Source organism: Sarcophilus harrisii, chromosome 2, assembly GCF_902635505.1.
Source record: "Sarcophilus harrisii chromosome 2, mSarHar1.11, whole genome shotgun sequence".
Classification (NCBI taxonomy): domain Eukaryota; kingdom Metazoa; phylum Chordata; class Mammalia; order Dasyuromorphia; family Dasyuridae; genus Sarcophilus; species Sarcophilus harrisii.
Window position 1 is genome coordinate 19348451 of NC_045427.1, and position 9295 is coordinate 19357745.

The following is a 9295-nucleotide window of genomic DNA, read 5'->3' on the forward strand; positions in this document are numbered from 1 at the left end:
CCCCTCCCCAGCTCCGCCCTGGGGCCAGGCCCTGCCCCGACACCAGCCCGCCCCCTCCCGGGCCGCTGGGTGTGGCGGGGAAAAGAGGGGGGCCTCGCCGGGCGGGGGGGAGGGCGGGGGCGGAACGCGTCGGGCTGCGGGGCCCGGGCGCCCCTCACGGCGGGAGGGCAGAGGGCGGCTCTTCCCCGGGCTCCGCCGCCGCCGCCGCCTCCGGCCCGGTGGGGGAGGCCCTGCCGGCCCGAGCCCCCGGGGGCCGGGGCTGGGCCCCGACGTCAGGGAGGTGCTGCAGGCCCGCGGGCTGCGCGGCAAAGGCGCGGGGGAGACACGAGGGTACGGTGATCCAGGTGGGACGCGAGAAGTACAGCACGTCGGTGGTGGGGAAGGCGCGGCTGCCCGAGGGGCGGGGGGTTTTCAGGGGCCCCGGCGCTGGAGGGTGCTGGGGCGGGAGGGGCCCGCGGCCGGCGCCGGCCCGGGGCCCGGTGGGATGTGTCACCCCGCACCGCCGCTCATGGCACGACAAGTTCCGGGCCAGGCAGTGGCTCTGGACGAGGTCTTCCGCCAGGGCCGCGCCCAAAACCAGTGGTGGCCCGCCCGGGCCGGGGGGGGGCGGGCGGGGGGGGAAGCCGGGGGGGGGGCCCTGGGGCGGGGCCCCCGCCTCCGCGCCGCCTGCCCTGCTCGGGAGGGGGAGGAGGAGGAGGGCGTTTCTTGGGGCTTTCCCGGGGCTCGCTTGTGCGTGCGGTCTGGCGGCCGCTCCCCCTTGTTCGGGACTTCAGAGGTTCTCCCAGGCCGGACCTCGGGCCACGAGGGCCCGTCGTTTTACCGAGGTTCAGGCCGGGGTGATAGCGCCCACTTTGTAGGGGCAGAGCTAGGCAGGACTGGAACTCGGGACTTCTGCTTTCCCAAGGCCTGCCCCTGCCCGGGACCTTCCCGAGGGAAGCCCCCCAGGCGGAGACTGTTGCTGACTGAGAAGCGGCCTGGAAGCATCCTCCCCGCCGGCCCGGGAGTGCCCCCTTAGGGGGTGGAAGGAGAGACGAGCTTCTTTCTGTGCCCGGGGGTCCCAGCCCTGGCCCGCGCTAGGGTCTGCTCCAGCCCCGGACTCCTAGGCCCGTGCTTTGGGGAGGGGGGGTTGATGACAGTTCAGAGAAATGTCGCTGCGTTGGGGCCGGGGCATGGCTGGCCGGGTGACCTCATCCTAGTCTTTGGCCAGATCTGGGCCTCGGGTGACAGGAAAGGCCCAGGGGCTCACACTGATGGGGGGAGCAGGAAAAGACCCAGGCAAACTCCTGAGCCCATGGAGGGGATCCCGGGCTAGCCAGCGGGGGAGGGGTGTCTCCCCGAGTGAGGCTCAGGCCTCTTCCATCTGGCCTTGGAAAGAAGGGGGGACGGCCCGGGACAGCCCCCCCTAGGTGTCCTGGAGCTGGCACTGCAGGGAGTGCCAGAGTCCTTCCAGCAAGGGGCAAGGTGGCTAGGGAGCATCTGTGTGTTAGCGGGAAGAGGATTTGTTTTAGGCAGATGGGTCTAGGGGCAGGGGGAGTGAGACTTGGGTCTCCTGTGGGCTGCTTTTCCAGGAACCCCTCAGCATCTTGAGCCATCCACTCCCCCCCAAATCCAGCTGATCAGGGCCCAGCCTCCTGGGAGGGCTTCGGGGGGGGGGGGGGCCCCGGGGGGGGCAAAAACCCCCCCCCGAAGCCCTGCGGGGCGGGGCCGAGCCCCGGGGGGGGGTTGGGGGGGGGGGGGGTGACCCAGGGTAGGCAAAAAACAGGCAGAACAATCAAAAGGAGGCTTAAAGTTTGCATGATGTGGAAGGGGAGTGTGAGGGGCACAGGCCGGGCCCGCCGTCCCTGGCCAGGCTGGCTGCTGACTTGATCTTCCCCCTCCCTCTTCCCTCCTGACTTGCTGTTAGGTGGCTGGATGAGGGGTCATGTGGTCTGTTTGCATCACCCCGCTGGACTGCCGGTGTGTCTGGGCCCCCCCTCCCCCTTCCCTTCCTTCCTGGCTCTGGAGCAGCCCGAGGTGATCTGGGCCTGAAGGGGCCCCCAGCTGGGGCTCAGTGCCCCTCTGCCTCCACAGGGCGGCTGAACCATTCCTTCCCCGCGCCAGTACTCTCAGCACTGGCTTCCGCCCCCTTTCCCAGCTTTCCCTTTCTCCTGCTCAGCCAGGCAGACCTGACCCCTGGCCTCCCGTCTGACCAGGGCCTGGTTGGACCCTCTGCCCTGGAGCCCCATTTGTGCTTAAGGAAGTGGGATGGGATCTCCTTGGGCCTCGGCTCCTTCTCCCTTTGGGGGGCCCACTTCAGACTGGGCCTCTGCCCTACTTGGGAAAAGGGCAGTTTCCTTATTGAGGGAACTTTTGGGAGGGCCGCAGGAGCTCCCTTTAATGAAAGATTTCTGGGGTGAAATAACAGTGAATAACAACTAGCATCTCCTATGGAAGACTTACAGAAGGGCTCACCTGTGTTGTCACATACTGGTGTCGTCCCATTGGGGTCTCACCTACGTTGTCACGTTGGGATCTCACTTATGTCGTCACTTTAGGGTCTCACTTATGTTGTCACGTTGGGGTCCCACCTGTGTTGTCCTATTTGTTCCCCCCCTCCTCCCATGGCCGTCACAATAATAGCACTGGCTGTTATTAGCCCTATTTTTCCTATGTGGAAAGTGAATTTGGCCTCTGAGCTGGATTTGAACTCCAGGCCTGGCTCTTCTCCCCTGCTCAGAGTTTGTTTACTTAGTGCTGCTGGCTGGCTGGAGGTAGAAATGTTAGTAATGTCCACACTGCCTGAAGGCTGGGCCTGTGGAAGTCCCTTAGAAGCCCCAGATAAAGCCCCCAGAAGGGGATCACGGGACAGTGTAGCCCTGTCCTTGGGCTGGGGAAGGCCCAGGGCCGTGGTTTCTGGAGCTCCCCAAACCCACCGGTCTTCCCTAGTCTGGGGGGAGTGAGTGGAGGATCTGTCCCCAGAGAAGGGATGGGGGCCTCCCTCTGTGCCCAGTATGTTCCCGTCTTGTCTGACTTTTCCGGATCCTCTTGGGATTTTCTTGGCAAACATACTGGAGCGATTTGCCACTTCTCCAGCTCATTTGACAGATGAGGAAACTGAGGAAGACAGGGTGAAGTGACTTGTGAAGATCATGTATTTTAAAATCAGCACGAGGCAGGAATTCAGGTTAGGAGAAAATCGTCAGTCTTTATTCTCAGTGAAGAAGGATCGGAGGTGGAAGAGAATGGGCGATAGCAATGTGTGCAGCTGAGTCAAGAAGCTAGCTAGACCAGCAGCCACACCACCAGCAGCTCGGAGTCTCGAACCCAGGCCCAATCTCCCCCAGCTTCTCTTCCTGTCTCTCTCTCTGCCTCCACCCACCAAAATCGTCATTTCCTATACAACACATCAGGACTTGCCCGGAGAGTGGGCAGGGACCATTCTTTATCCAATCATGTATATTAATAGAATATAGCCCAATTACTATCTAGCCTCATGTACTTGGGACCTCAGTGCATCAACTCAAGCCTCAGCCCATTACAGTGACTTGCCCAGGATCATGTTCTTCCTACTCCAAGCTTGGCACCCTCTCACCTAGGAGCTGATTTCTTTGGGAGACCCTGGAATCCTCTCCCAGACACTTCCTGGCCCTGAGCCTCCCTCTTCTTATCTGCAAAATGGGAATGATAACAGTAGCCTCCACCCCACCGGGTTCTGGTGCCGCTTCCTGACCTGGGATTGTGAAACCTCCGAGCTGGGAAGAGAGAAGGGGCCGGGAAACGCTTTGCTTCATTCAGGGCCCTCTCTTCCCAGTGCCATGACCATTGCTGTCATCTTAAGGAAGCAAAAGTCCCACAATTCCGACTGAGTCAGATGGGGAGCAGCCGGAGCGGGGACCTGGGAACCCAGGGCCTGGCCCACAAACACACTTCTCTCTCATTTTTAAGGAATAATGACCATAATGACCTTTTAGACCAGTGTGCTGGCCCCATTTCACAGAGGGTAACCCCGAGACCCAGAGGGAACCCAGGGGCTTGTGGGAGTGTCTGGGGGCTCCGAGGGGCGTTGCAGTTGTAGCTTTGAGGCAGGGCTGGGGAGCTGGGAGCCTGGTAGATGCCCAGGGGAAGGGGAGCTAGTTGGTTCCCCTCCTTCCTCTGGAGGATCTGCCCCAGGACCCTGCCGTGCTCAGGCCTGGAGTGCAGCCTTCCCTCCTTCCTCCCTCCCTGGGGCTACATTCCTAAAACTCAGAATAATTCACTAGCATGGTATTTCTCAGTCCTGCTCCTGCCCCTGCGATGCCCCCAGGCTTCCCCCCCACTGGGGCACCTCTGCTGCTCCCTGAGGTCCTCCCTGCCCCCAGGCTCCTCCCCCTTCCCAGACCCTGGGAAGGGGGGTACCGGAAAGGGGAGAGTGAGTCACTTGTATTTTCCTGGTTTCCTGCACTGGAGGTGGGGGGGGGTCAGGCTCTCCAGGTGGGCCTATGTCTGATGGGGGAGGAGCCTGCTCTGCCCTTCCCCCTGCACCCTCAGAGTCCTGGGGGGGGGGGGGGGGTCGAGGTGGGGTCAAGGTTCAGATCTCTCTTTTCCTCTCTGAGCCTCTGTTTCCCTCTTTGTAAAATGAGTTCTTTCCATTTCTAAATCCTGAAGTCCTTCAAGGCCACCCCCCAGTTTAATTGGGGAGCCTCTGGTCAGGGAATAGCAGCTGAGTCTCCAAAGACTTTCTGGCCATTTTGTTCAGTGGGCCCAGGAGGCAGAAGAGGGGAGGGCCCTGATCTGTGCCAGGGCCTCTTACTGCACCACCCCCTGCTCACCCGTGGGTGAGGGCCAGGGGACACAGGGGGCTGGACCTGGAGGCGGGAGGACCTGCTTCTGACACTGGCTGCGGGGCCTGGTCCATTCCCTGCGCCTCAGTTTTCTGATCTTTAAAATGGTTAGAAAGATGCCTGACTCTAAACTCTGACCCCCTGGAAGTGGTAATCCCTCCCTACGCCTCTGGTGCTGTTTGCTTTCAGCTGGGCCTGGGGTGGGCCGTCCCTGCATCCCTGGGCCTGGGGTGGGCCATCCCTGCGCCTCTTGCTGTCCCTCCATCCCTGTGCCCCCCGCTGTCCCTGGGGTGTTTGTGCCCCTTGGGCACCTAGCTGCTCTGCTATCCTGTGACAGGGTCCCAGGAAGCCCGGGGGCCGGCCCCAGGGTGCTTTGAGGCCGGGCAGAGGAGGCTCCTAGAACGCTGAGCCGGACCGAGCTTGGTGGGCCGCCCAACTCCTGCCCGTCTTCAGGGAGAGGTGGGAGAGGCTCCCCCTGTGGCCCCTGGGCCGGGCGTGGGCTCACCCTGAAAGGGGCAGCCGGAGCCTGGGGGGCTCCTTACCCAAGGGCGGCCCCGTCCCCACGTGGCTGCTCTGACCGCTGGCTCCAGGCTGGAGGTGGCTGTCTCTAGGGCTGCGGGCCTGACTGGGAGAGGCGGGTGCCCCCTGCCAGACGGTGCAGGAGACTCACTGCCACTCCTGGGGGGTGGGCCAAGCGGGGGTGGGGTGGGGTGGAGGCCTGGGCTTCCCTGGAAGCCGGGTGGGGGCAGGTGCTCCCTTCTCGGATCCTCTGGCGTCACTGGGGCCCGGCCCGGGCGGCCCGGAGACTTCTCCTTTTCCTCTGGCCTGTGCCAGCCACATTTGCTGCAGCAGCAGCTCCGCTGTGAGGGATCTGCCGCCCTCCCGCCAGATGTTTCCCCTGCCCTGGCCGGAGGCAGAAACCACAAGGGAGAATGTGTGTGTGAGTCCCCCTTGGAGGAAGCCCTGGAAGAGCTGAGAATTCAGCTGGGCTTTGGTGCCCCTCCAGCCCTCTCCCCCCCTCCCCATTTCCCAAGCACTTGTTATGCGCCTGCTATTTGCTGCGTCCTATGCTATCAGCGTGGGCCCCGGGGACCCTTGTGATGGGGCTGCCCTGCTCTTGCCATCCCTCCCCCCTTGCCCCTTCCCCTCCATTTTGGTTCGTCTGTGCCAAGGGGCCCTTGACACCTGCCCCGGGTACCTGGGCCTGAGCTTGGCACACAGTAGGTGCTTAGTGAATGCTTGTTGATTGGCAGGGTCTGAGAAGCTGAGGCTGCAGGAAGCGGGCTGAGGAGGGCAGTGGCGGGGCCTCCCTTCCCAGGCCCCGCCCTTCCTGGAAAGAGGGAGCCAGTGGGAGGGGAAGGTGTGAGGCTGTGAGAGCCTGGGGAGGGCAAGGCAGGGCCAGGAAGGGGGGGGGGGGTGACTTTTGGGCCCGCTCCCTGGCGCCTGGCTCTGAGTCACCTGCCTTGGGGCCCCTCTGTGAGATGGGGTGCGCTCGGAGGCCTCCAAGGTCCCGGCTGCTAGGCTTCGGGAGCATTTGGCAAGATGGGGAACGACCGGGGGCTGTAAGTTGCCCCTGAGCTCACTCGGGCCGAGGGCCTGACTACAGGGGAGCAAAATGAGGTTCAGGGAGGCAGGGGGGCAGAACCCCGGTCCCAGGCTCGGCTCTGCACTCATCCAGACCTCCTGTCAAGGGCTCTGCAAAGGAGGAAGGTCCTCGGACCTTTGGCCAGGGCCCCTCGAGGGCCCGTCCTCCCCCAGCACACACAGAGGGTGGCCTCTGGGTCCCCCCATTTATTGTCTGTGTCTGTGTGTGAGCACGTGCACGGGTCTGTCTGTGTGCGTGTGCACACGTGCCTCCGAGAGGGCGGCTACATGCATGTGCACGTGTGTCCCAGAGGGTGTCTCTGCAGTACACGTCTCTGGCAGTGTGTGTCTGTGTGCACAGGGTCTGAGATGGGTCTGTCTCAGAGTTCGCCTACATGCATGTACGTGTGTGTCTGAGAATGGGTATCTGCGTGCACTTGTCTGTCTGAGAATGCACATGTGTCTACATATATGTCTCAGGGCACTGGCACAGGTCATAGTGTGTCTCTGGGAGAGAGTGTGTGTGCACAGGTGTCTGTACGTGTTACACATGTGATTCTGTGTTATACAGGAGCTTGTCTGGCTGCCCCCCTCCTCCCCCCCATTCCCCCAGAGGGATCCTTCCTGAAAGGGGGAGGGGCAGAGGTCGAATTCTCCATCCTCCCTCCCTACCCTGCCCCAGGTCACGTGCTCCATCTGATCTCAGGTCTCCCCAGCTCAGCCCGGGGTCCTACCCATTGCCCACCCGGCTGAGTCTGGAGCGGACACGGCCTTCGGTGCCCAGCTCCCGCCCTGGTCAGGGAAGGAAGGTTCTGGCTCTGTCTGGCCCTTGGTGCCTCTAGAGGCCTCTTGTGGATGAGCCCCCGCCTCCCCTGACCCTGCATGTCTGGCACATCAGGAAGGGCCTGGCTTTGGGAGCACGAGGGCCTGTGTTCGAAGCCTGCGTGACCTTGGACTAGTGCGTCCCTCTGGGGCCTCGGGCATCGCCTGCTGCTGCCCGAGTGCTGCTGCCTGCCTGGTCCTTTCCAGCGGCCTTCTTGGCGGCCTTTGTGCCAGGACACATCTTGGGGAGGGACAAGGCGGCTTTGGAGGCACCTTCTGCCTTTGCCACTTAGGATCTGGGTGACCTTACTCAGGACAGGTCACCTCGGTTTCCTGTCCGTACACAGAGGGGGTTGGCGTGATGGGGGTCTAGCTCCTTCTAGCTCTCTCTCTGACTCGCTGCTCCTTCCCCATGGAATCCCCCTCCTCCAGGAACCCTCCCGGCTCTGCTCTGTGGCCTCGGGTTCATCAGTCTCACCCATCCCTTGGGAGTGCTCTGCCTCAGGAGGCCCTGGGAGCAGGACTTTACCCTGGGTCTTGTGCAATGGAGCGGGGTTGCACCTTGTGCAAGGGAGGGGGGGTTCTGCAGCATCAGCAGGACAGACCTGGACCTCTGGCCAGAGGCTGTGCTCTAGCACCGTCATTCATTCCTTCCCTCCTGGCTGGATTTCCCACCCAGCTGTGCTCTGGGGAGCCCAAGAGGGAGGAAGTGCCATCTGCCTCTTCGCACCATTCCTCCCTAAGCTCCCAGTCTAAGTAGAGACCATATAGACCAGGGGAACCACCCAGGCCAAGGGATTGGGCCACCCAATGATGCCCCTTTCCTTCCCACTGACTCCCCTTCCTTCCCACTGACGCCCTTTCCTTCCCATTTCCTTCCCACTGACGCCCTTTCCTTCCCACTGGTGCCCTTTTCCTCGCCCTCCCTACCTTGAGAGTCTTGCCCTATGAAGGACTGCCCAGAGCACCCGAGTATCCTGATCTGTCGCAGGAGGGGGTGGGTAAGGTGAGACAAGCTGGTATGAATCTGAATGGAGGGAAAAGCCAGCCCTTTATTTTCACCAATCTTTTTCCTTGGTGATCCTACATGAGTTGTTTTCTGCATTTAAAAGCATTCTTTTGGGGAGTTCTGGGTTTCCCCAGACCTCCTGCCAAAGGGCTGTGTGTGTGTGTGTGTGTGGGGGGGTGGTATGCATGTGTGTGTGTGGCAGGGTATGAGTTCAGATTATGAGAAAGACCTTTAAGCTAACTCCAGGTTCTGGCCCCTGGAGTCCCATGATATCTAAGTCAGGAAATTGTGATCTTCTTGTGCGTCTGAGAGAGGCCTGAGGCTTGGAAGTCTAAAAGACTTCCTCCAAACCCTGCTTTAGTGGCAAACCCTGCTTACTAGCTGTGCAAGACTGCGCAAATCACTTAGTTTCCTCCTTTGTAAGATGGGGACAATCTGCACCTGCCCCCTCAAGGTTGTGTGAGATTCTATTCACAAAATGTTTTCAAACCTTAAAGCCAGACCAAAAAGGGGAAAAAAAGAATTTCTTTAAAAATATTTTAATACCATATTATTTTTCCAATTACGTGGTTTTCAACCTTCATTTTTGTAAGGTTTTGAATTCCAATTTTTTTTGCCTCCTTCCCTATCCTCCTTCTTGCTCCAAGACAGCAAGCAATCTCATACAGATTTTAAACATTATTTACATATGAGTCATTTTGAGAAAGAAAAATCGGGGAAAAAAAGGAAAAACCATGAGAGGGAAAAAAAAAAGCAAAACAAAACAAGGTAAAAAGAGTATGCTTTTATCCACATTCCGTCTCCGTAGTTCTTTTTTATGGCTGCAGATGACATTTTCTACCCAATGCCTATTGGAACTGCCTTGGATCATTGTTTTGCTGAGAAGAGCTAAGTCTGGCGTAGTTGATCAACACATAATCTTGTTTTCTCTGTGTCCTATATGTTCCCCTGGTTCTGCTCATTTCCCTCAGCATCAGTTCCTGTAAGTCTCTCCAGGCCTCTCTGAAATTGTCCCACTGATCGTTTCTTGTAGAACAATAATATTCCATAACATTCATAAACCGTAATTTATTCAGCCAGT